The following is a 26,444-nucleotide window of genomic DNA, read 5'->3' on the forward strand; positions in this document are numbered from 1 at the left end:
ACTCTGCATGGAGATTGGATATCCCCATTTTGTATAGTTCTTTTTCCAGAGTTTTGTCCTGTTCTTTCATTTGAGGCATGTTTCTTTGTCTCCTCATTTTAGCAGTCTCCCTGTGTTTGTTTCTATGCATTAGGTAGAGCTGCTACATCTCCCAGTTTTGGTAGAGTGGCCTTAGGTTGTACGTATCCTGTAGGTTCCAGTGGTACAGCCTTCCTTTCACTTGAGCTGGGCATTCTCCCTTCTGTGTGTTCTGTGTACACACTCTTGTTGTTGTGGAGCCTTAATTATTATTGCTACCTCAGTGGGAGGGATTTACCCCCAGGATGATTGGCTGTGAGGGCTGGCTGCTACCACTGTGGAGGATCAGCTATCCAGGGGCTAAGCCCATGGAACAGGGCTTACTCAGCAGGGTTCTGGTACCCACTCCTTGAGTGTATCGCTTGTGAAGGTGGTTGGGTGGTGCTTCTATGTGGTCTGAAGCTGTCCACTGGGTACACTGGCTCTGGGGTTTCCCAGGAGATACAGACCAAGGTCAACTGCCACCTGAGCCCTGCCAGGGGCCACCTGGCATGAGCTACAAAGCAATCTTTGGATGGCTGCTACTTATGCTGGGCTTGGAGGTGCCCCTGAGAAGCCAAGCTGCAAATGAAGGCCAGCTGCCACTAGTGCTGGGCCTAAGGCCACTTAGTGAAAGATATGCAGCATGCTGAGGCCAGATGCTGTTTGTTTGAGAGATTTTAGGAAGCTCCAAAGCATGAACCAAGACAAGAATTTGTATGGAAAAGCCACTGAAAACAGCTTGGGTGGGCCTGCAAGTCGAATGGGGTGGGGTAGGAATCACCAGGACAGTGTGAACAATGTTAGCCAGGTTGATGGAGAATCAGATATGGCACCCTCCTGCATCTCTGTTGGGGAAGTGCTCAGGAAAGGAACAATGGTTTCTGCCAGCACTTATGCCTGAAAGAAAGCTGCCCCTCCAGGTTTTGTCCTGATGCCAAACAATTCAGTTTATTCCCATGTGTCCCTGGTATCTTTCAACCTGTTGCCCCAGCACTAGAGCTGCTGAGAGAGTGAATCTGAGTCTCATGACAGTTATATACAACAAAGGAAAGATTTTGATTTAACAGTTATGAGACTCCAGGCATCCTCTGTCTCACTCAGCCACAGTCTCTGCTGATTGTTACAGCCAGAAATTATGGGGACTTGTCTTTCTGGCACTGGAAACCGGGGCTAGGGAGCCTGGTATGGGTCCTCCTCAGGGGGGAATAACTTCATTCAAGATATTATTTAAGATTTTTATGTGCCACACACAGGTATGGATGGGGGCCAGCCGGTTTTGCATCTCTGCCCCTCCTACCAGTCTTGATGTAGCTTCTTCTTTATATCCTTAGTTGCAGAATTTCTGTTCAGCTAGATTTTATGGAATTCTGAATGATGGTTGTTCTGTAGTTTAGTTGTAATTTTGATGTGGTTAGGGGAGGATTTGAGTATGCATTTACCTATACCACCATCTTGAATGGGAGTAATTTATTTAGAAATGTCCAGGTGTTTTTATTAATTTCAGAGAGAAAGGAAGAGGGAGAGAGAGATAGAAACATCAGTGATGAGAGGGAATCATGGATCGGCTGCCTCCTGTACACCTTCCACTGGGGATGGAGCCCACATCCCCTGCATGTGCCCTGACTGGGAATCAAACCGTAGCATCCTGGTTCATAGGTTAACACTCAACCACTGAGCCGCATCGGCTGGGCCAACTTTCCATTTTAATTCTTTTTCCATTTTGAAGACCTGTCATGATACAATAGAAAGAACAGTGAAAGACACAGGTTTAATTTTGGCATTTAAAATCTGAGTAATTTTGTGCACATTGCTTACATGGTGCTCCTGATCTTAGCTGCCTTCTATGGACTGCTGTGTAGTTCACTCATCTAATTTTCATATTTCTTTTTGTTTGTGGTCCATTTAAGAACTCTTTTTCTACCCTGTATTGTAAACATATTTACTTGTATTTTTATTTCTTTTACAATTTTGCCTTTATTCCAATTGGAATTTATTTTTTATGAATGATGGGTATTAGTATAATAGATGCCTTTAAGTTTTGCTCTTTTAAACATACATTTAAAATTATGTATAGAATAAACCATCCTTTCTCCAAATTCCACCTTTTTTATTGCCTAATTTTTCTTACACATAGGAATCTGTTTCTGAACTTCCAGTTCGATTCCATTGATCTAATGTTCTATGGTTACAATACAGCTTTATGGCTTTACCGTATGTTCTGGTATCTGGTAGAACTATTTTACCTTCTTTGTGTGGCACATTTATTTCAGTTAGTTACGTTCCCCCCCAAAACTATATTGGGATTTTGAATAAGATTACATTAAGTTTATAGATTGACTTGGAGCATATTTGACACCTTCACAATATTGAGTTTTCCCTTCTGTGAATGAATCAGATATTTTAAAATGGCTACATCATCCTCAATCACATTATTATCTTTATTTCCTTCATCTAATTATTATTATTTTACATTATTGTGTTATTAATTGGTTTATTTGTTTATTTTCTTTATCTACATCTAAGATAAATGCAGAATTTCCTGGTCCTGAAACAGAATATGGAACATAGTAGGTGCTCAGTAAATATTAATTTAATGATTAAATGTTTTGTATTTCCAATGGTCTATAGACCTCAGCTTGAGAAATTTAATTTCATAGTTATTGTTTGGTTCTTTTTTAATTGAATTAATTAGGGGTGATATTCTATATAATAAAAGCCTAATATGCTCAGTGTATGAGCATATATATGCTCTCATCCTTTCAGGCCTTTCCTTCTACTGTTTGACCAGTCGACCAGTCGCTATGATGCACACTGACCACCACAGGGCAGGTGCTCTGACCGGTATGTTAGCTTGCTACTGGGGTCCAGCCAATAGGAACTGGGCAAGCCAGGTTGTACATGCTCTGGAGCCCTCCTGTGGTCCCTCCCTGGCCCTGATCATGCACCGGTGGGACCCCTAGGCCTGGCCTGTGCCCTCTCACAATCTGAGACCCCTCAGAGGATGTCAGAGAGCCAGTTTTTGCCTGATCCCTGCAGGCCAGGCCGAGGGACCCCACTGGTTCACAAATCTGTGCACCGGGCCTCTAGTTGGTTAATAAAATTATATAGGTTTCAGGTGTACAATTCTAGAATGCATCATCTGTATATTGTATGGTGTGTTCACATCCCAAGTCAAGTCTCCTTCCATTACAATTTATACCTCCTATACACCCTCCTGCACTTCTCACTACTCCCTTATCCCACAGGCTATCCCCCATTGCTTCATGATCCTCAGGAAGCAAAGAACACCACGTCCTATTTCACTTGGCCCTTGACATTCATCTCCAATTCTCCTCTCAGGTATTCCCCAAAGTTGTCCCTGCTGCTTTATCTCCTACCTCCTGCAGCATCCTTTCAGGCCCTTTGAAAGCTGCTCTCCTATCTAGGACTGAAGTGCTGCTCTTTTTCTACCCAGGCCTGAAGCAGAAGAAGTTTATTCTCTGCCCTTTTCCTTTTCTGTTTTGTGGCCAAAATATTTTATCTAGATTTACCACTTTGATTCCCACCTAGATACTAATGACTCCAAAATCTATTTTCCTGGATTAAATCTCTCTTTTTAGAAACTTATTCCAAGCCATCTAAATATGATGTCTTGCAGGACATTTTCATATAGAAAACAGAAAGGAGTCTTGATAAGCTGTCTGTATAAGTCACACTAAACCCCACTCCTAAGACCACATCCTCCTCTGCTTCCCTCCTCCTTCCCATTAGTCTCTTTCCTTATGAAGCCAGTCCCTCTACCTGCTTTCAATGCCAGGAAACTGGAAACGGTCCAGAAGCTGCTTTCATCCTCAGTCCATTTCTCATTAGTCAGCTTCTCCCTAGGATCCCTTGGTTTTTCTCAAATATACACCCGTTACCCTATCCCCACTGCTGCTACAATGATTTCTGAATTCTTGTCCAGATGTCCTCCATAACTTTCTAATTATTTCCTTTTCATTTCATGTAGGACCCTCTAATCTCCCAAATCTTACCATGTCCCTCTTTTACTGCAATCCTGGCTGCCAGTGACCTATGGTCACATTTCTCAAGTGTGTCCTGTGCTGGCCCTAACATGTTAATGTTCATCTTAAATCTACTTCATATATAGTTTTTTATAGAGCTGGTACACCTTAATCATAACTTGGAAACTTACTAGGGACACACAATGATGACTTGTAGTCAAGCTGCCTGAGGTGCTCTGCAGACATCTGGCTAACTGCCTACTTGTAAATCACGTTGTTCCTATTTTTCTCATTTGTTGTGCTGGATCAATTCCAGTTAGGACTTTAATAATGAACTAACTAATGATTTAAATAACTTTATAAGATTAACACTGAACTGATGATTTGAAGTAAGTCTAAGTACATACACCCTCCCCCCCCCCAAAAATTGTAAAGCTATGTTGCTTACTAAGGAGAATATTAAAATGAGAATAACATGAGAGCCGAACCAGTTTGGCTCAGTGGATAGAGCATCGGCTTGCGGACTCAAGGGTCCCAGGTTCGATTCCGGTCAAGGGCATGTACCTGATTGCGGGCACATCCTCACTGGGGGGAGTGCAGGAGGCAGCTGATCGATGTTTCTCTCTCATCAATGTTTCTAACTCTCTATCCCTCTCGCTTCTTCTCTGTAAAAAAATCAATAAGCCAAAACCGGTTTGGCTCAGTGGATAGAGCATCGGCCTGTGGACTGAAAGGTCCCAGGTTCGATTCCGGTCAAGGGCATGTACCTGGGTTGCGGGCATATCCCCAGTAGGAGATGTGCAGGAGGCAGCTGATCGATGTTTCTCTCTCACCGATGTTTCTAACTCTCTATCTCTCTCCCTTCCTCTCTGTAAAAAATCAATAAAATATATTTTTTAAAAAATCAATAAAATATAGAAAAATAAATAAATAAATAACATTGAGGAAGGCAGCTTTGTGAAAGGGGTGGAAGTCAGGAGGCCTAGCTTCAAGGAAGAGTCTCAACTCTTCCCTGTCCCTTAGGATGTTAAGTCAACTTCGCTCTCCTTGTCTCATTTTGCCCAACCATCCACTAATGATAGCAAAGCGTACCTGGACCTACACAATAATTGATAGAGAGGATCATTAGAATTAACTAACTTCAATCAACTTTCATTAAAACCTTGCTGCCCTGGCTGGTGTGGCTTAGTTGGTTGGGCATCGTCCCATGCAACAAAAGATTGCTGGTTTGATTCATGATCAAGGCACATGCCCAGGTTGTGGGCTCGATCCCTGGTAGGGGGTATGCAGGAGGCAGCTGATCAATGTTCTGCTCTCTCATTAATGTTCTTCTTTCTGCCTCTCCCTCTAATTCTAAAAATCAATAAAGACTTTTTTTAAAAAAAAACAAACGCTTGCTATGTTAGAAAATAAAGGAAGGTCTAATCAAAAAGCCAATTCTGTTTTATTTGGAGATGTATTATTTTGTTATTTTTTTCCCAGAATCTCATTTACCTTCCTATTTATGATTTCTTTTGGTTATTGTAAAATTAGTGAACATTTTTTGAATAGACACTCACTAATAAGAAATTTATGAAGCCAGAAGTTATGCTTGATCATAGAAGATGACAAGCCTTACACGAGAAAAGTCCATGGGTGGTTACTTGATTATTTGGTGCTATGGAGTGATAAGCAATTTTTTTAAAATTTAAACGAGAGCAGAAGTATATTCACATTGTGGAAGAAGTTTAAAGTTTCTGGAATGATGAGCTGGTGCCTCAAGTCTTGACAATATCTTGCTCTCTGGAAGAGAACCAGTTTGTCATCAGCCAAGATACACACTCTATATTTTCTACCATTACATCTGTGTTGCATACTGATAGAACCCAGAGCAAATCAATCAAAAGACTGGAGTTAATCCAATAGACTTCCCTTCAGCTGCTGGAAATCAGGCCTCACATTTGGGAAGATAGTTCTAGTTATAACAAATGAGATCACAAATTTGACCATTTTGTTAGAAGCCCTCTTCTAATGTTCACAGACAAAAAGGGAGGTTGCATTGAAGTTAAATGGAAACCTCCCTTCCTGTGCACTGATTGCAATATCTGATAATACTTTCAACTTTCTTGGTGCAGAGCAATTGCCTGGTACTGAGTCGAGCTTTAATAGGGAATAACTAGTGTAATTGTAGAGAACGCTCAGTGGCAGGAAAATAAATGAGATTAACAGTATTCAACTTGAGGCCATACACATCAATTTCACTCCAGCCATCGACCAGGTTCTAAGAATCAGACTCAAAAGCAATATATGTCTCTACCAGTGAGAGTGGGCAGTGACATGACAGCCACCACACTCTGCATTTACAAGTTGTCTCTATATAAATAAAAATCAAGAAGATGTACAACTTGGAAGAAATTCAACAACCCTAAAGTCACTCCTTTCATCATATGAGAAACCCAGAGAAATGAGAACATTCCAATATGATATCACAATTCTTTTTTGTTTCTGTTAATCTTAAAATAAATTTCCATAAGATTTAGTATTTGATGCTTTCCAGAGAGTAGAGAGCCTGCATATGGATTAACACATGGTTATGTCACTTGATCATTAGCGTACTGATGTTATGCAAATAAAGTACCTACAATTTTCAAAATCAAACCATTATTGATGATAAAGGTAATAATAATTGCCATTAACTGAAACTTCCCAGGTATAAAACATTAAATTTATGTCTTATAATTCTCTAAAACTGCAAACTTTTATCATCTATATTTTGTAGATAAAGAAATTGAAGGTCAGTGAGATTAAATCAACTGCTCTAAGTCACCCAGCTAATCAGTGATGGAACTTAGAGTTGACACAGGCCATCTTGATTCCAAATTAGATACTTTACACCATGTTGTAGATAGAGGCTTTTAAAGAAGATGATATACTTGTAGTTCCCATTTCTCCTGAGTTATGTCATAACTACCGTAAACCCAATCTGTCACTCAAAGGAACAGCAATTAAAAGCCAAAGATTCCATAGCCCTGCGGGCAAGAACTGACTCAATTGTTTACCCAAGACTAGTCCATTCTCGGAAACATGGATCTTTTAAACCAGTGATTTTCAACGGGTGTACAACAAGAATTTTTAAATCATGTAATACCTGACTATTTAGTCAGGCGCACTGATTTCTTTGCCTTAGATTGCCAAATAAAAAAAAAAATGACAATAGCCAACACAACAATAGCTGTCCAGTGTGACTGCATTAAAATTATACCTCTTTTTTTTCAGATTGGCAAATAAATATATATTTTTAGTGTGCTGCAGAGTTTTAGTGATTAATTTGTATCTGCACTAAGATGAAAAATGTTGAAAATTGCTGTTCTAAACTAACAGGACAAGGTCTAGACCAGTGGTTCTCAACCTTCCTAATGCCACGACCCTTTAATACAGTTCCTCATGTTGTGGTGACCCCCAACGTATTTTCGTTGCTACTTCATAACTGCAATTTTGCTATTGTTATGAATCGTAATGTAAATATCTGATATGCAGGATATATTTCCATTGTTACAAATTGAACATAATTAAAGCATAGTGATTAATCACAAAAATGATATGTAATTATATATGTGTTTTCCGATGGTCTTAGGTGACCCCTGTGAAAGGGTCATTTGACCCCCAAAGGGGTCGCGACCCACAGGTTGAGAACCGCTGGTCTAGACCAATGTTGCCAGGTGGAGGCAGCAGAGTTCAGAGGATTATTTTTCAGAGCAGGAGAGTCATAGCCAAGTTGGGGCAGCTTCTAAGCAGTAAAAGTGCGGTGGGGATCTAGGCATGGGAAGTTGATTCTTAGCTGTACTTTTTGCCTAAAATGAGGTTTAAATGGGAAGTGTTTCATGTTGGTAACTTGCTGTATACCCACATTACTTTCATGTATATTATTTAATATCTATTTTTTAATCACAGAAAGGATTTGTGCAAAGGCTTTAGTAAGAAAGTAGCTATAATCTTCCACCTGAGTTATCGTCCAGGAGCATGGGAGAGCAAACTCATCCAGTCCCGTAGAATATTATAAGACAAATGACTTGTTTTAATTAAAGGCCAACCTTACATTAGCCTTATCCAGGGGAGTACATTCTGTCTGGGGGCGGGGGGGGGGGGCGATAGTAAAGAATACACTGGAAAACCATCTTAACCATCTCCTGCTCACTCATGCTCCATGCTTGGTTTAGTGGAGAGATGGAGCAGAGAAAATACTTCTAGAAGACAAGAAATCACAGAAGTAGGAAGGACTCCAGAGCTCACCTAGCACAATCTCTGTGCTTCCCAAATGTGGAAATAAGAGAGATGTTTTGTGCCACTAATTCATCGTCATGCCAGGACTAGATCACCAGGCCTTCCCCCATCAAGGTCTTCACTCCCTGTATCAGGAAACATCCGATTCTAGGAGGGACAGAAAGAGAAACACCAAGGAAGAAGGCTTTCACTAATTCTCCAGAAAACATAAACAGAGGATTGAAACTGACTAAGATTTTAGATGTATCAACTATAGGTAAAAACACAAGAGAATTTTATAATTTAACTCAATTAGGTAGATAATGTCATTTTAGTATATAAAAAAGTTGATAACAAACATGTGACCAAGATAGAGGAATGTAAAATGTATTTTTATTTAAAAAAACAACAACAACCAAAAACCTAATATAAGATGCAGAGAATAACTATAAATCAATCAAGAAAATGTACAACTGAGGAGAAATTCACCAGCCTGAAGCTATAAATAGCGTGGGGAACATTTGGTTGAGGATAAATGATGAGAGAAGCAGAACTGATACAGTTACTGATATAGTTTTAGAATTGAGGTCATGGATGGTGCTTTCCTAGTGCCCAGACCCTGAATCACAAACCTGACAAAGAGAGAGGGAAAAAAGAATCTAGGAGTAGCAAGGAATTCCAACCTTGGACATTGGCTCCAAGTCTCATTCTGCTGGAAACAGAGCATCTAATAAATTCATTGCTTGACTTATTGACAGTTTAATCTCTCAGAAAATTAAGGTAGCAATGAGGTAACATTAAAGTCTTGAACTAATATTGAAGTTATCCAAAGCTTATTTTATGGGAGTTGTTTCTTAAAGTACTAGAGGCCCATTGCACGAAGATTCGTGCAATGGGCCTTCTTTCCCCTGGCTGCCAGCACCAGTTTTCCTCTGGCACCCGGGACCCAGACCTTCACTCTGGCCACCGCCTTCCATCTTTGCTCTGGACACAGTCTTCACTGCGGCTGGAGCCTTCAGTCTTTGCTCCTCACTCTGGCGGGAGTCTTCAGTCTCTGGCCAGAGCTGCTCCTGTAGCACCTTCCGCCCCCCACCCTCCCTCTCATAGCTTGATTGCTGCTTCACCTGCAGACCTCACCGATGGGCTCCTGGGTTCTGGGGTGCCGCCTTGCCTGTGCCCGGCTTTCTGATCATGATCACGATCATGGGCACAGGCAAAGGGGCTCCTGGGTCCCAGGGGGGTTGCCTTGCCTGCAGCCTGGCTTTCCGGTGGCTCCTGGGGTCACACACGGGGGTTTTGATGGTGGCTCCCAGTGTCCCGCCCTGCCTGCAGTATGCAAATTAGCTGCCATCTTTGTTGGCAGTTAATTTGCATATTGTGCTGATTAGCCAATGGGAGGCGTACGAAGGTACGGTCAATTACCATGTTTGTCTATTATTAGATGGGACTAGGGGCCTGGTGCACAAAAATTTGTGCACTCGGGGGTACGGGGTCCCTCAGCCTGGCCTGTGCCCTCTCGTAATCTGGGACTCCTTGGGGGTGACCACTTGCTGGCTTAGGACTGCCCCCTGGGGGATTGGGCCTAAGCTGGCAATCAGACATCCCACTGGCAGTCCTCGGGGATGTGCACTTGCCAGCGGGGAGCAGACCTAAGCTGCAGTCAGACATCCTTAGTGCTGCTGAGGAGGCAGGAGAGGCTCCCACCACCACTGCTGTACTGGCAGCCATCAGCCTGGCTTGTGGCTGAGCAGAGCTCCCCCCTGTGAGAGCCCACTGACCACCAGAGGGCAGCTCCTGCATTGAGCGTCTGCCCCCTGGTGGTCAGTGTGTGTCATAGTGACCAGTCATTCCCAGTCTTTCTGCTGTTAGGGTCAGTTTGCATATTACCCTTTTACTATATAGGATAGAGGCCTTGTGCATGGGAGGGGGCCAGCTGGTTTTCCCTAAAGGGTGTCCTGGATCAGGGTGGGGGTCCCGCTTGGGTGCCTGGCCAGCCTGGATGAGAGGCCGATGACTCTTTGCAGCTGGTCACACCCCCTTCAGGGTGGGGGTCCCCAATGGGGTGCCTGGCCAGCCTGGGTGAGAGGATGATGGCTGTTTGCAGCTGATCACACCCCCTTCAGGGTGGGGGTCCCCACTGGGGTGCCTGGCCAGTCTGGGTGAGGGGCTGAGGGCTGTTTTCAGGCTAGTGGGCGACTGAAGCTCCCAGCTTTTTTTTTTTTCTTTTCTTTTTATTCTAGGACTTATTTACCTTCTATAGCTGTCACTGGAGCTGAGAGCCAGCTCCAGCTCTGAGGCCACAGCTGGTTGAAAGCAGGTATCTGGGTTTGTTTAGCATCTATAATTGAAACTCTGTTGCCATCACTGGCGCTCTAAGATCTGAGGCCCTGGCCAGCTAAAGGCAGGTATCTGGGGTTTGTTTAGCTTCTATAATTGCAACATTGTTGCTTCCGGAGCTCAGAGCCGGGCTGCAGCAGACGGGGAACCTTGGCTTTCTCCATCATTGGAGCAAGCAAGCCTCATGTTCGCTTCAGCTGCGTGGCTGCCAACCACCATCTTGGTTGGCAGTTAATTTGCATATCTCGCTGATTAGCCAATGGGAAGGGTAGCAGTTGTACGTTAATTACCATGTTTCTCTTTTATTATATAGGATGACATTGGCAAATATATTTTCCCACGTTGTGGGCTTTCTTGTTTTGTTGATGATTTCTTTTGCTGTGCAGAAGCTTTTTATTTTGATGTAGTCCCATTTGTTCATTTTCTCCTTAGTTTCAAGTGCCCTAAGAGCTGTATCGGTGAAGAAATTGCTTTGGAATATGTCTGAGATTTTGTTGCCTTTGGATTCCTCTAGAATTTTTATGGTTTCTCATCATACATTTAAGTCCTTTACCCACTTTGAGTTTATTTTTGTATATGGTGTAAGTTGATTGAACAACATTTTTATTTGAAGGAACTACTAACAAACTGTATGTACTCAGACTTGAGCATTTGGCAAACTGTTATTGCAATAAATGAAGGGAATGTGGCATGTCAAAGAACCAACTGACAATATTTGTGATTAATAATAAAATTTGAGTTTCCAGGTGAAATTCGAATTTTGGAAAACTTAAATTCACTATCATGTACTTAATGGTTTTTAAATACTCGAACACTTTTCTGTTGAGTTTGGTGGTGATATTAAGGAACGTGATTTTTTGACACAGTATAATTAAAAGTGTGAATTAGGAAGATCAAATGCATGATGTTACAAAATCATTTTTGGTTAAAAGGCTCCTTCAAAGAAGTGCAAGATAGACAAATACATCTTAATGCGAAAAAGTATACAAAATTCATTGTCAGGTTTTCAGATTCGGTATGGCAGCATACCTTTACAAAAATACCACTGATTGACCCTTATTGCTTATAGTATCAGAGAATATCCACAATGAAGTGAAAAGTTTGGTAAAATACTCTCTTCTCCAACTACATATCTATTTGAGTTTAAATCTTCTTCATATACCTCAACCAAAGCAATAGATCACAACAGGTTAAATACAGAATCAGATATGAGAAGTCAGATATCAAAGAGATTTGCAAAAATATAAGACAGCTCCACTCTTTTCATCAATTTTTTAAAATGTAGTTTTAAAAATAAAATATGTTAGGTAACATTTAAGTTTTTTGTGGTTTTTAAAAGTGAATTAATAAATACTTAAAACATTGTATGATAAATGTCAATGATAGCTTACATAAACCAAAGCTCTCTGGGGACCCCTATCATGTATAAGGGCACAAAGGGTCCTGAGACCACCCTACACTTAAGGTCTCACCTCACAGGGATCACTGGTCAGCAGGACTGAGCCCTCAGGGATCATTTTTTTCTCAATGCTTTTAATCATCTATACACATATAGGTACACATATGCTTACACATATTATAGCAGAAAGAAAACTATTTTAGAAGATTCCAATTTTGTTTAAAATATAATTCTATGAAACAAAAGATAAAAGATGAGAGAGCGATCAATCTGATTAAAATGAAATTTTTAGAGGAAGTTTTCATTTTAGGTGCTTTTGATGGAAATTCTTTTAAATGAAAAGTAGGGAGTTTTTCAAGTATCAAGACTAACAATACAATTATGGCTAAAATCTGTTCAGGAAGCAGGAAAGAGTATAACAAAAGCATAAAATTCTATCAGGATTACAGAGAACAAACCAGCTGCTCTCAAAAACTGCAAAGTAGAGGAGAAGAGATGAACAATGAGAAAATACAGTAGCGATGTAAGGTAGAGAAAAAAAACTACACTTGCACCTAAGCATTGTTTCTGTCTCAGAATAATTGGAGCAGGAATAAAAGTATTCATTCAATAAAAATACTTAGCATGTTTCATAAAAGAACCTTCCCCAGAGTTAGAAACAGCTGTAAAACTGAGTTTGAAATTCTGAAGAGTGCTATGATTTAGGAATATAAAATAAGTTTTCTCTTGAGCTTGAAAAACATTTTACATTTAGAGGGTTAAGAAAAAATCCTGCAATCATACAGGCAGAAAAAGTCTAGTAGAAGCTACTCTGAACCCTCTCACTTGCCAAGCTTCCTTCCAAAAGAGTCCAGCTCAGCTCTTTTTTAGCCCTCACTCCTCTAGCTCCTGCCTTTAGAATACACTAATAGTCTTCTTTCTCGGGACACCTTCTTCCCTTCCCTTCCCTTCCCTTCCCTTCCCTTCCCTTCCCTTCCCTTCCCTTCCCTTCCCTTCCCTTGCTTGCCTTTCCCCTCCCTTTCCTTCCCTTTCCTTTTCTTTCCATCCCTTTTGCCTCCCCTTTCCTCCCCTTCTCCCCCCCTCTCTTCTCACCTCCTCTCTTTCCCTCTCCTCCCCTTTCATCACAAAAAATCTTGGATCTGGCCCAGCAAAAATCAGAGTCACCTATTGGAGTAACTGAACAGCTAAAGGTAGAATTCTCTTCAGTGACTGGTGAGAGAGGAGGGATGGAAGAGAGAATAAAATGCTCTCAAGACTAACATATTAATGAATTTTGTCCCTGTACACACTTATCAATTCAATTCCACAAACATTTACATGCCAATTATATAAATACAAGTAACTCAGTCATTATTTCAACAGGAATTTTTAATGATGTTATGATGTGCCAAGCCTGCTGAGAATGCATTAGAGAACAAAACAGATAAGACCATTGGCCTCAAAGAGTCATACCAAATAGACATGATAGCAGTGTTATAAGTGGGAGACCAAGGTTAATTATCAAATAAGTGGCCTCTGATTATTTACCTGGAAGACGCTTTTACCTGGAAACAAGATGGATCTTTACAAGAATTGCACTTGGTCTAGAAAAGTCAGAAAAAGTCAGGGACCAAAGACAGAAAAGTCCGCTAGAAGGATACTACAGAGGACGTCCTGGGCACGGGCTCTGGCTGAAGGGCATCTCCACCTTTCCTGGTGCTCAGTCAATACTCAACTCTAAGATGCAGGGAAGCCATGTACCTAGAGGTCAGCATTTCTAGCACATGGGAAAGGTTCTCTATGAATGAGAGTGAAGAAAAATCTAACTAAACTTTACCGAGGTTTCCTGGGCTTCCAATGGAGATCTTATTGTTTTTTAAAAACTATTTTATTTTGAAATGATTATGGATTCACAATACTTTGCAAAATAGTACAAAGGTCTCAGGTACCCTTTACCCAGTTTCTCTCAGTGCTTACATCTCACATAACTACAGCACTATATCAAAAGCATGAAATTGACATTGAGACAATCCACAGACTTTATTCAAATTTCACTAAGATTGCATGTTATCTTGTGTGTAATTCCATGCTATTTTCCCATACAAGAAGATTCTTGTAACCACCACCACAATCAAGACACAGCACTGTTCCATCACCACAAATGTCCCTCACACTCCCTTACCTCACCATCTCTAACCCCTGGCCAGCACTAATGTGTTCTCCATCTCTATAATTTTGTCATTTTGAGAATATCATTTAATGAAGTCATACAATCTATAATCTTTTGAGAGTGGCTTCTCAACTCAGCATAATTCCCTTGAGATCCGTCCAAGTGTTGTGCATATCAAGAGCAGTTTGTAAAGTGTACATTATTAAATGCCAAGGTAATGTCATATCAGCTCACACAGTTAAAGGCTTTTCTATAAGTAGGTATGATAGTGTGGGCTAGAATCAATTATTCTTAATAGAACAGGATAATTGAAATTTATAGGTAACCAATAGAATCTGTTTTCTTGAGACAGAGCATTTTTTTCATAATTGTTCATAGGTAGGCAAACATTGGATTTAAAGGGCATGTTGTCCTTTAAAAATGTCCAGAACAAAAGAAGGTTTTTTCCAGACTTCTTGGGCAGAACTTTGGACACTCAACTGAATACTTATCCAGGCTTTGGGGGCAATTAAAAAAAAGTTTGTCACTGAAGCAAGCTTCTTGGCACATAGCTCACTGCTTGATGGAGCCAGAGCAGACCTTTTGGAAGATCAGTCATATCAGCAGCTCTTAGATTTCATGGCTTCATGTTGGCACTGCTTCCTGACCATAAGTTCTACTAAGCAAGAATTTCTGCTTTTTGGTAATAACCTGAGAATTAAACCTCAGAATGGTTGCTACTGAACTCATGTCAAAAATTCAGGTGAGATAAATGGTATTTGAGAGGCAGCCTAAGGAACAAGTTCAGCATCCTCATTGGATATACAGATATACGTGCCAAGCAGGTCATTGGGATGTAAATTTCTTGTTTGCATTAATGTAGCCCTCATAGAAATTCGTGACCATGCTTCCAGTTTTCAACAAGAGTTGATATATAAAAAAGATGCCTTCACAAAGTGCATTTGTTATTGTTAAATAAAGTTTATCTTTTTCTTATGTAAGTAATTCATACTCATTGTAGACCATTTGGAATGTACAGAAAAGTAAAAAGAAATATATAACACATAGTCTCATTTTCCAAACAGTGCAGTTTATCCCCATTCTGTCTGTCTTTGTTCTATGAAATTATTTTTACAATGTTATGACAAGATAATAAACATAATTTGAAAAGTATACATTTTCTAGAAAAATAGTTCTGAAGACATCATTTACGTTATTTCATGTCTTTAGTATAAGAGTCCACACAATTTCTTTACAGAATATGAAATCAGAATAAATGGTCTCTCTGACAAGTCAGTATGGTTTCTTTTATCAGAACAAACCATGTATAATATCACCTTATTTCTGTTTTACTTGGTGAAAAGAGAAAGAAAATTTTTAGCTCATTTGTAGTGATTCTTCCCTAAGTACTCATTTCTTCTTCTCCCTTGTCTCTCCATACAATTGCTGATCCCTCATTTATCTTTATTTTAACTATTCAGAGTATAAACTAAGAATCAGCTTTTTATGGTAAAAATTATCTACCCATTCCTTTTTGAAAAGGCAAGCTCCCATTAAATAGATGGACAGATAGGGAATAAACCCCAATATTAGCCAGAGGAGAGGAGACAAACAACAAGAGTTAAAGAATAAAAAATATAAAAGATGCATATGTACTTGGAGTGTCTACAAAATACATAGACACTATATATGTATTTTGTAGACACTCCAAACTGACCCTGTATCATTAATATTTGGGTAAGTACTCCAAAATGCATGCAGAAAACAATACTTCTTTTTATTTTTAAATCCTCACCTGAGGATATATTTTTCCATTGAGTTTAAGAAAGAGTTGAGAGGGGGAAAAAGAGAGAGAGAGAGAGAAACAACAATGTGAGAGAACACCAATTGGTTGCCTGCCACACTCACCCCAGTGGAGGCTGGGGATGGAACCTGCAAGCCAGGTACGTGTCCTTAACCAGGAATTGAACCCATAACCCTTCCCTGTGCAGGCCTAGCTCTAACTACTGAGAAACACCAGCCAGGGCAAAAATAATTTTTTTTAAATATATTTTATTGATTTTTTTACAGAGAGGAAGGGAGAGGGAGAGAGATAGTTAGAAACATCGATGAGAGAAACATCGATTCAGCTGCCTCCTGCTCGCCCCCTACTAGGGATGTGCCCGCAACCTGGGTACATGTCCTTGACTGGAATCAAACCTGGGACCCTTCAGTCCCCAGGCTGATGCTCTGTCCGCTGAGCCAAACCGGTTAGGGCAAAAATAAAAAATTTTAAAAGAGGAAATAAAATAAAAATATAATAACCATGAGATAAATTTACTTCCTCTACATGTTATGTCTTGCTATTTCCTACACAATCCCCACTGTCATCTAACTCTCCTTTTCCTTGTAGATGACTTTTAGATATCAGACAGTAGCTATTTTGTTGCTTATGTGTATCCAATGTTACTATTTACCTGAAAAATCCATGCAGCCCTTGCCAGTTGAGAGTTGTTCTCTGCACCGAGAGGTCACTGGTTTGATACCCAGTCAGGGCACATGCCCAGATTGTGGGCTGGATCTCCAGAAGGGGACATGCAGGAGGCAGCTGATCTAAGTTTCTCTTTCACATTGACGTTTCCATCTCTCTATTTCATCTATGTTTCTCTCTCTAAAGTCAGTAAAAAATATATTTAAAGAAAAAAATCAGTCCATGAAGCATGGAAATGCAAAGGTGAGCTCTGGGCCACCTTTGCAGGTCAGTTATATGGTACTGTGGGAGTGATCAAAGACTAGAAAGGGAGGTATGAAGGTTGAGATTTTTTTTTTAATTTAAGAGGAAAACATTACTTTAAAAAATTCAGGAGTTGAGAAATTAAAAAGGAAAATAAGGTTTAATTTCGTCATGGTCTACTCTATTGTCCTGTGTGAGAAGATTTAGAGCAAAGTTAGCTCATGGTTGCTGAGCTGGAGATGGATATGCAGAGAAGACAGAAACTAACTTGGGAATCTATTGGAAATTGAAGAGACCATAGGAAGGCGTGGTTTGATGAAAGCAGAGTCACTTTCATACATTGGGGGGGGGGGGGGGCGGGGATCTGGAAAAACACAATCAATTAATCATACTAGGAAAGAGAATAGTCATAAAAAAGACAGCATTTTACAGTTAATATGCTGCTTTTGTACTTGTTAATATTATTAACCTAGTTAATATGTATTATTATCCCTATTTTCAAAATCAGAAAGTGAAACTCATGGCTGGTTAAGTGACTTATTCAAAGTCACAATAAGTCAGTGATGGCGAACCTTTTGATATCGGCATGTCAGCATTTTGAAAAACTATAACTTAACTCTGGTTCTGTGTCACATATAGAAATTTTTTGATATTTGCAACCATAATAAAACAAAGATTTATATTTTTGATATTTATTTTATATATTTAAATGACATTTAACAAAGAAAAATCAACCAAAAAAATGAGTTCGTGTGTCACCTCTGACACGCGTGTCATAGGTTCGCCATCACTGCAATAAGTGATAGTATACTTCTCATGAGGTATCTATCCCAACAGGAGTAACCGTTCAGTAAGTATTTGTGGAATAAAATGGATGAATGAAATTCCAATGTTTTTGCAAGAAAACTTTGAAATAGCTTCAGAAAACATTTTTCTTATTCCAGACTAATACGTCTTCATTTCTAAAGTAAACAAAAGTAACTAAAAACAAAACAAAACAAAAAGATCCTTTAATTTTGGGAAGTGAGACAATTCAAAAGACTAAAATAAATATTAACTACTAGTGACCTGGTGCACAAAATTCATGCACATTAAAAGGTAATTAATTAGAGGAAATATTTTAATATTGCTATTTGCCCTTTCTCTATAATAGAAGTGTCAGAGATGAAAGAAAATTAGTAAAATGTATATGAAAATCTTTTTCCTGTCAGAGTCTGAGGCATGCCACAGGAACCAGAGTCAAGTCCCTGCCCACCCATGTGTGCCTCGAAATTGTGCAAGACCCAGACCAGGCTGGCCCTACCACCATTGGGCTAGATCCAGACCTGGCTGGCCCCACACCTGTCAAACCCCGCCAGGGCACGGGGTTCGGCTGAGGTCCTCAGGCCTGGGCTGAGGGGTGCGCCTTGAGATCCCCTGGCCTGGGCCAGGGGATGTGACCTGAGGTCCCCCCATCAAGTCCCACCAGTAGAGGGGTATAGCCTCAGGTCCCCCGGCCTGGAGCAGGGGGTATGCCTTGAGGTCCCCCATCTAGCCCCACCTGGCGGGGCTGTGGCCTCAGGTCCCACAGCCCGGTGCTGGGGCATGGGGCATGGTCTCAGGTCCCCTGGCCTGGTGGCAGCGTTGGGGGACAGCCTGAGGTCCCCCAGCCTGGCACCAGGGTGGGGGGCACAGCCTGAGGTCCCCTGTCAAGACCCACCACGCAGGGGGCACAGCTTCAGGTCCCTGCTGATTGCTCATTAAGGCTCATTACGGGAACTTGGTCTCCGCTGTGGGCTCCGACATCTTGTGTTATGGAATCCCTGCCTCTGCTATGGGCGCAGCCATCTTGATTGTTACAGCATGGTGGTCAATTTGCATATTCCCTCTTTATTAGATAAGATATGCACACTATTATACAATAGATCTCTAGAATTTTTTCATTTTGCATGACTGAGACTTTGTACCCATTGAACAACAACTCTTCATTTGTACCACACTTACTCCCCCCCCTCCAGCAACCACCATTCTGCTTCCTGCTTCTAAGAGTTTAATGACTTTAGACACCTCATACAAGTAGAATCATGTAGCATTTATTTTTCTGTAACTGACTTTTTTCACTTAGTATAATATCCTCAAGGTTTATCCATGTTGTAGCATATGACAGGGCTTCCTTCTTTTTAAAGGCTGAATAGTATTCAATTTTCCTTATCCATTCATCTATCAATGGACACTTAGGTTGCTTTCACCTCTTGACTATTGCAAATAATGCTGCAGTGAACATGGGAGTGCAGATAGCTCTTTGAGATTCTGTTTTCAATTTTTAGATAAGTTCTCAGAAGTAGGATTCCTAGGTCATACAGTAGTTCCATTTTTAGTTTTTTGAGAAAACCCCATACTGTTTTTCATAGCTATTGCACCTTTCTACATTCCCATCAACAGGACACAAAAGTTTCAGTTTCTCCACATCCTTGTTAATACTTGTTACATTATGGATTTTTTGGGGTGGCTTTTCTAAATGGCCATCTAACAGGTATAAAGTAACATTTCATTGTGCTTTAATTTGCATTTCACTGACGATTAATGATGTTGAGCATCTTTTCATATACTTGGTGGTCATTTGTGTATCTTTGGAGAAATGTCTTTTCAAATTCTGTGCCCATTTTTAATAAGTTTATTTGGGTTTATTCCGCTGTTGAGTTGTAGGAGTTCCTTATACATTTTGGATATTAATTTCTTATCAGATATAGTTTGTAAATATGTTTCTCACTCCCTCCCTCCCCCCATTCTGTAGGTTGTCTTTTCTTTCTTTTTAATATATTTTATTGATTTTTTACAGAGAGGAAGGGAGAGAGATAGAGAGTTAGAAACATCGGTGAGAGAGAAACATTGATCAGCTGCCTCCTGCACATCTCCTACTGGGGATGTGCCCGCAACCCAGGTACATGCCCTTGACCGGAATCGAACCTGGGACCTTTCAGTCCGCAGGCCGACGCTCTATCCACTGAGCCAAACCGGTTTCGGCTGTAGGTTGTCTTTTCACTCCATTGATTGTTTCTTTTGCTGGGCATATTTTAGTTTGATGTAGTCCCACTGGTCTATTTCTGCTATTGTTGCCTGTGCTTTTGTTGTCAAATCTAAGAAATTGTTGCCATGATGAATGCTGTGAAGCTTATTCCTTATGTTTTCTTCTAGGAGCTTTATAGTTACAGCATGCTGTGTAAAGACTCACCAATAAATCATCAGATGGCTCTACCATAATGTATCTAACCAATACTCAGTTGCTAAACCTATAAATTGTTTCTAAGGTTAGCTAATTAACGTATTATTAGGATAAACATCTTGGCATCTAACTATTTCTGCACCAATTCATGAATATTTCCTTAAGATGAAGTCCCATAAATAGACTTGGTAAGCAAATAGTACTAAAACTATCTATCTTTGCATATTTCTGTATTTGTACCACAATATGCCCCCCTGACCAGTTAGAATATGAAATATTAGGAGGAATGACAGAGAATAAATAGGATGGACCCCAAATTCCATGGTCTATCATATATATACCATACCTAAGATCTAAATAATCCTGCTGAGGAAGAACTGGGCGAGTTACAGAATGATCACAGTGGGTTTCACAGAAGGCTTCATAGTGAGTGACATAAAAATGAAAGGCAAGATATCCAATCAGGCACTCTAGCAGAAGAATGGTATCAGAATGAGCAGTTTGGTGAAAAATGCCAAAGGCAAAAATAACCACAAAAAAAGTTTACAAGTTTGGTCTATGTGGTGAGGATAGGTCACTCGTCCTGAAATACTTACATACAATAGAGAAAAAGCAAAAGTACTCATGTTGCCTCTTCCTCTCCCTACCCCAATTATAACAATTGATCTATAAATAAAAAAAGGGTGGGGATACTGTAAGAGGACACCTGGCTATTTCAGTTGAGTTTTGGTTTTTAAGTTCAGCTATTCTTTCCCAGGGTAATAGAAAAACTTTTGGATGGGTGTGAATAAATACTTCTAAGAAATAATGTACACAGTAGAAGCACTAGAAATCTTGTTAAGAATATATTGGGAGTAAATATTCAAAAAGGGTGTTGGAGGATTGGAAGTCATGATACTATAAACTTGTACCATTGTCATTGCTTCAGGGAAAAGGGTAGATCATGGAAAGGATGATTTTGGAGCATTCTCTAGCAAAATAAGTGATTTCATAGATCATGAGAAGTGGCTCAGACTAATGGGGCCACCACCTCCCCCATGTAGCACATCTGTGTGCTTCAGATACAGTTTCCTTACTGAGCTAGCACAGTCCCGTAGGCCCATGCCTGAGTGAACAAATTAGAAAAATGTTCCCCTTCTTTTCAACAGAAGCAATCCTGGTCAGAGCACAGGTTGAATTTGTCTTGGGCAGAAGTGCATTTTTAGAGTGAAATTACCCTAGTGCTAAACTGGAATGGTGTAGCATCTGCAATTAAGACCTTTGGAGTCAGACAGGCTTGGATTGACTCCAGATCTACCCATTACCAGCTTTGTGACCTCCCTGAGACATTTTCTCTTTTGTACAATTGATGTAATAATTTTGTCTTTCTCGCCTTTCTTATTTGAGAAAAAAAGAGCTAGACCACCAGGGCAAAAGTTCAAATAAATGAGATTTTGTTGCCCTTATTGGTGTGACTCAGTGGATAGAGTGTTGGCCTGTGCACCGAGAGGTCCAAGGGTTGATTCCTGTCAAGGGCATGTACCTGGGTTGTGGGCACATCCCCAGTAGGGGGTGTGCAGGAGGCAGCTGATTGATGTTTCTTTCTCATTGATGTTTCTAGCTCTCTATCCCTCTCTTTCCTTTCCTCTCTGTAAAAATTATATATATGATTTTGTTCCTCCTAGGTGGTGTAGTTCAGGGGTTGGGTGTCAACCCATGAACAGGTCACAGTTCCATTCCAGGATGAATTACGCTTTTTACAGGAGAAAGCCCAGGAAGAAGTAGACTGTTAAAAACAAGCCAATAGCTGACTAGGAAACCTTCTGTTAGACCTGTCCTGGTCATATTTTGCTACAAATATTAAAATCAAATATAATTGCTTAATGATTGCAATGATAAAAGATACTTTCCAACTACCAGAGGGAAGGTGAAGTGATTTAAAAGTTGATGTCAGCTAAATATGTTGATTGTCTTATACAAAATGACCCTATGGGCATCACATTTTATTCTTTTTCACCAGGGAATTAATTTAAATTTGCTATTTCTCAGATGAGTTCAGATCATGAATTTTACCAACATATATAATTAAAGACCTTGATTAATAATGTTTCCACCATAATTCTCTGTATTCTAATTTTCTGTATCTTAAACTGCAGATTTAGGGTAGGCATGATGTTTCGCTAGAAAATGTAAATCCTGAAGATTTTCATTATGCAAAAAGATTAATGAGTAAAATATAAAGTTGTTTCCCCAATAAGAATGTCTATTTGTTTGAAGTTTTAATATAGTCTTAAAATATTACAGATACCATCTTACTCTAAATAAAAAATATTTAAAAAGAGAAATAGGGTTGAAAATCTAACTCCAGAATATTGTTGTTTGAGCAATATTTTGGGCATAAATTACCTGTAAAAAAGAAGCTGTCTGGAAAAGTGGGTAAATAATTTATTAGTTTAGTACAGAGCTTACTATTACAGGAACTTGGGTGAATTCTTTTCTAAAATAAACAAAAAAGCATTTAACAAGTGGATTAACATTTCCTGACCTATCTATATTATAAATTTGCACATTGGTTTTTCTCAAAGTATATAAAACTAACAGTAATAGGCTATATTCTTAAGCTCTGAACACTCTTTAACATGCACTGTCTTATTTACCCTGTGCAGAAGTTTGGGAAATTAGGTCGCTTGGGTAGAACTGAAGTGTATGCACAGTTATGAAATCATGAAATTGTGAACTTGACCAAGGTCTGAGGTCACATTTGTCTTATCTCCATAAATGAGGAAGTTGGATTAGATTGGATGTTCAACACCAAGATCTTTTAATCGTTTAATAAGATTTTTTAAATTTTGGAATACTTTTAGATTTACAAAAATGTTGCAAAGATAGTACAGAGAACTCCCATACACCCCTCACCCAGTTTCCTCTGTTATTAACACCTTACATTACTATGGTACAATTGTCACAATTAAGGAACCAACATTACCTTCCATGGCATCTCCTGCCAATTCTTTTGTGGGAACGCCAAATTGGATGGCCCCAGAAGTAATTTTAGCCATGGATGAAGGACAGTATGATAGCAAAGTAGATGTATGGTCTCTTGGAATAACATGTATTGAACTAGTGGAAAGAAAGCCTCCTTTATTTAATATGAATGCAATGAGTGCCTTATATCACATAGCCCAAAATGAATCCCCTACACCACAGTCTAATGAATGGTCTGATTATTTTCACAACTTTGTAGATTCTTGCCTCCAGAAAATCCCTCAAGATCGCCCTACATCAGAGGAACTTTTAAAGCACATGTTTGTTTTCCGGGAGCGCCCTGAAACAGTGTTAATAGATCTCATTCAAAGGACAAAGGATGCAGTAAGAGAGCTGGACAATCTGCAATATAGAAAAATGAAGAAACTCCTTTTCCAGGAGGCACATAATGGACCAGCAGTAGAAGCACAGGAAGAAGAAGAGGAACAAGATCATGGTGTTGAACGGACAGGAACAGTGAATAGTGTTGGAAGTAATCAGTCTATTCCCAGTATGTTCATTAGTGCCAGTAGCCAAAGCAGTAGTGTTAACAGTCTTCCAGATGCCTCGGATGACAAGAGTGAGCTAGACACGATGGAGGGAGATCATACAGTGATGTCTAATAGTTCTGTCATCCACTTAAAACCTGAGGAAGAAAATTACAAAGAAGAGGGAGATCCTAGAACAAGAGCATCAGATCCACAATCTCCACCCCCCCCCCCAAGTATCTCGTCATAAATCACACTACCGTAATCAAGAACACTTTGCTACTATACGGACAGCATCACTGGTTACAAGGCAAATGCAAGAACATGAGCAGGACTCTGAACTTAGAGAACAAATGTCTGGCTATAAGAGAACGAGGCAACAACATCAAAAGCAGCTGATGACTAGAAAATAAGCTAAAGGCTGAGATGGATTAACATCGCCACAGATTAGATAAAGATCTTGAAACTCAAAGTAATAATTTTGCTGCAGAAATGGAGAAACTTATCAAGAAACATCAGGCTGCTATGGAAAAAGAGGCTAAAGTGATGGCCAATGAGGAGAAAAAATTCCAGCAACATATTCAAGCCCAACAGAAGAAAGAACTGAATAGATTTTGGAGTCCCAGAAGAGCGAATACAAACTTCGAAAAGAACAGCTTAAGGGGGAGCTAAATGAAAACCAGAGCACTCCAAAAAAAGAATAACAGGAGTGGCTTTCAAAGCAGAAGGAGAATATATAGCATTTCGAAGCAGAAGAAGAGGCTAATCTTCTTCGATGGCAGAGACAATGCCTAGAGCTGGAGTGCCCGCCGCTTCAAGAGAAGAATGTTACTTGGACGCCATAACTTAGAGCAGGACCTTGTCAGGGAGGAGTTAAATAAAAGGCAGACCCAAAAGGACTTAGAGCATGCCATGCTACTGCGACAACATGAATCCATGCAAGAACTGGAGTTTCGTCACCTCAACACAATTCAGAAGATGCGCTGTGAGTTGATCAGATTACAGCATCAAACTGAGCTCACTAACCAGCTGGAGTATAATAAGCGAAGAGAACGGGAACTAAGGCGGAAGCATGTCATGGAGGTTCGACAGCAGCCTAAGAGCCTGAAGTCTAAAGAACTCCAAATAAAAAAGCAGTTTCAGGACACCTGCAAAATCCAAACCAGACAGTACAAAGCAGTAAGAAATCACCTACTGGAGACTACACCAAAGAGTGAGCACAGCCGAAACCGGTTTGGCTCAGTGGATGGAGCGTCGGCCTGCAGACTGAAGGGTCCCAGGTTCGATTCCGGTCAAGGACTTGTACCTGGGTTGCGGGTACATCCCCAGTGGGAGGTGTGCAGGAGGCAGCTGGTCGATGTTTCTCTCTCATCGATGTTTCTAACTCTCTATCTCTCTCCCTTCCTCTCTGTAAAAAATCAATAAAATATATTTTAATAAAAAAAAAAAAGAGTGAGCACAAAGCTCTTCTGAAACGGCTCCAGGAGGAGCAGACCCGGAAGTTAGCCATCTTGGCTGAGCAGTATGACCACAGCATTAATGAAATGCTATCCACACGAGCCCTGCGTTTGGATGAAGCACAGGAAGCAGAGTGCCAGGTTTTGAAGACGCAGCTGCAGCAGGAGCTGGAACTGTTGAACGCATATCAGAGCAAAATCAAGAAGCAAGCCGAGGACAACATGATCGCGAGCTTGGGAGCTTGAACAAAGTGTCTCCCTACGAAGGGCACTCTTAGAACCAAAGATTGAAGAAGAGATGTTGGCTTTGCAGAATGAACGCACAGAATGAATACGAAGCCTGCTGGAGCGTCAAGCCAGAGAAATCGAAGCTTTTGACTCTGAAAGTATGAGACTGGGTTTTAGTAACATGGTCCTTTCTAATCTCTCCCCTGAGGCATTCAGCCACAGCTACCCAGAAGCTTCTGGTTGGTCTCACAACACTACTGGGGGTCCAGGACCTCATTGGGGTCATCCCATGGGTGGCCCACCTCAAGCTTGGGGCCATCCGATGAAGGTGGACCCCAGCCATGGGGTCACCCCTCAGGGCCAATGCAAGGGGTGCCCCGAGGTAGCCGTATGGGGGTCCGCAACAGCCCTCAGGCTCTGAGGCGAACAGCTTCTGGGGGACGGATGGAGCAGGGCATGAGCAGAAGCACGAGTGTCACCTCACAGATCTCCAGTGGGTCACATCTGTCTTACACATAGCTTAATAGTTGAAAGTGGCAATTCTGCTGGAGCTGTCTGCCAAAAGAAACTGCCTACAGACATTGTCCCAGCAGCCTCCTCACTTGGGTACTGCAGTGTGGAAGCTGAATGCATACGTTATATTTTATTCATTTTTTTAAAGCGTTCTGTTTTGTGTTTACTAATTTGGATGTCATAGTATTTGGCTGCCAGGTTTTGTTTTTTGTTTTTAACTTTTGGAGAAATTTAAAAGGGAGAATTGATATGTATGTGTGTGTGCATGCATGCATACATACACACACACACATCATGTGTGTGGTAAAAAGAAATTGGCTAGATAGGGAGTATTTTCTGAACACTGCAAATATATAATACAGCAAAAAAACAAAAACAAAAAAACTCCCATAGTACCTTGCTATTAACTGGCCGCCACACTCTTTGTGGATTTCACCAGTTTTCCCCAGTCATTCTTCTCTTCCAGGATCCTATCCAGGATACCACATGACATTAGTCACCATGTCTCCCTAGTAGCCTCTGCTCAGTGACAAGTTTTCAGACTTCCCTTGTTTGCAATGACCTTGACAGTTTTGAGCAGTGTTGGTCAAGTGTTTTGTAGAATGTCCCTTAATTTGAATTTGTCTGATATTTTCCTTATGATTAAACTGGGGTATGGGTTACTATTTTCATTACATCATGTCAAGGGAACATG

The 26,444-nt window shown here is 40.5% G+C and overlaps 1 pseudogene; it reads left to right on the plus strand.

The window, feature by feature from the left end:
* The first annotated feature begins 23,031 nt into the window (after positions 1-23,031).
* On the plus strand, positions 23,032-26,111 carry LOC132215472 (serine/threonine-protein kinase TAO1-like; annotated as a pseudogene).
* The last annotated feature ends 333 nt before the right edge of the window (positions 26,112-26,444 follow it).

The sequence above is a fragment of the Myotis daubentonii genome, chromosome 1 (assembly GCF_963259705.1).
Source record: "Myotis daubentonii chromosome 1, mMyoDau2.1, whole genome shotgun sequence".
NCBI lineage: Eukaryota > Metazoa > Chordata > Mammalia > Chiroptera > Vespertilionidae > Myotis > Myotis daubentonii.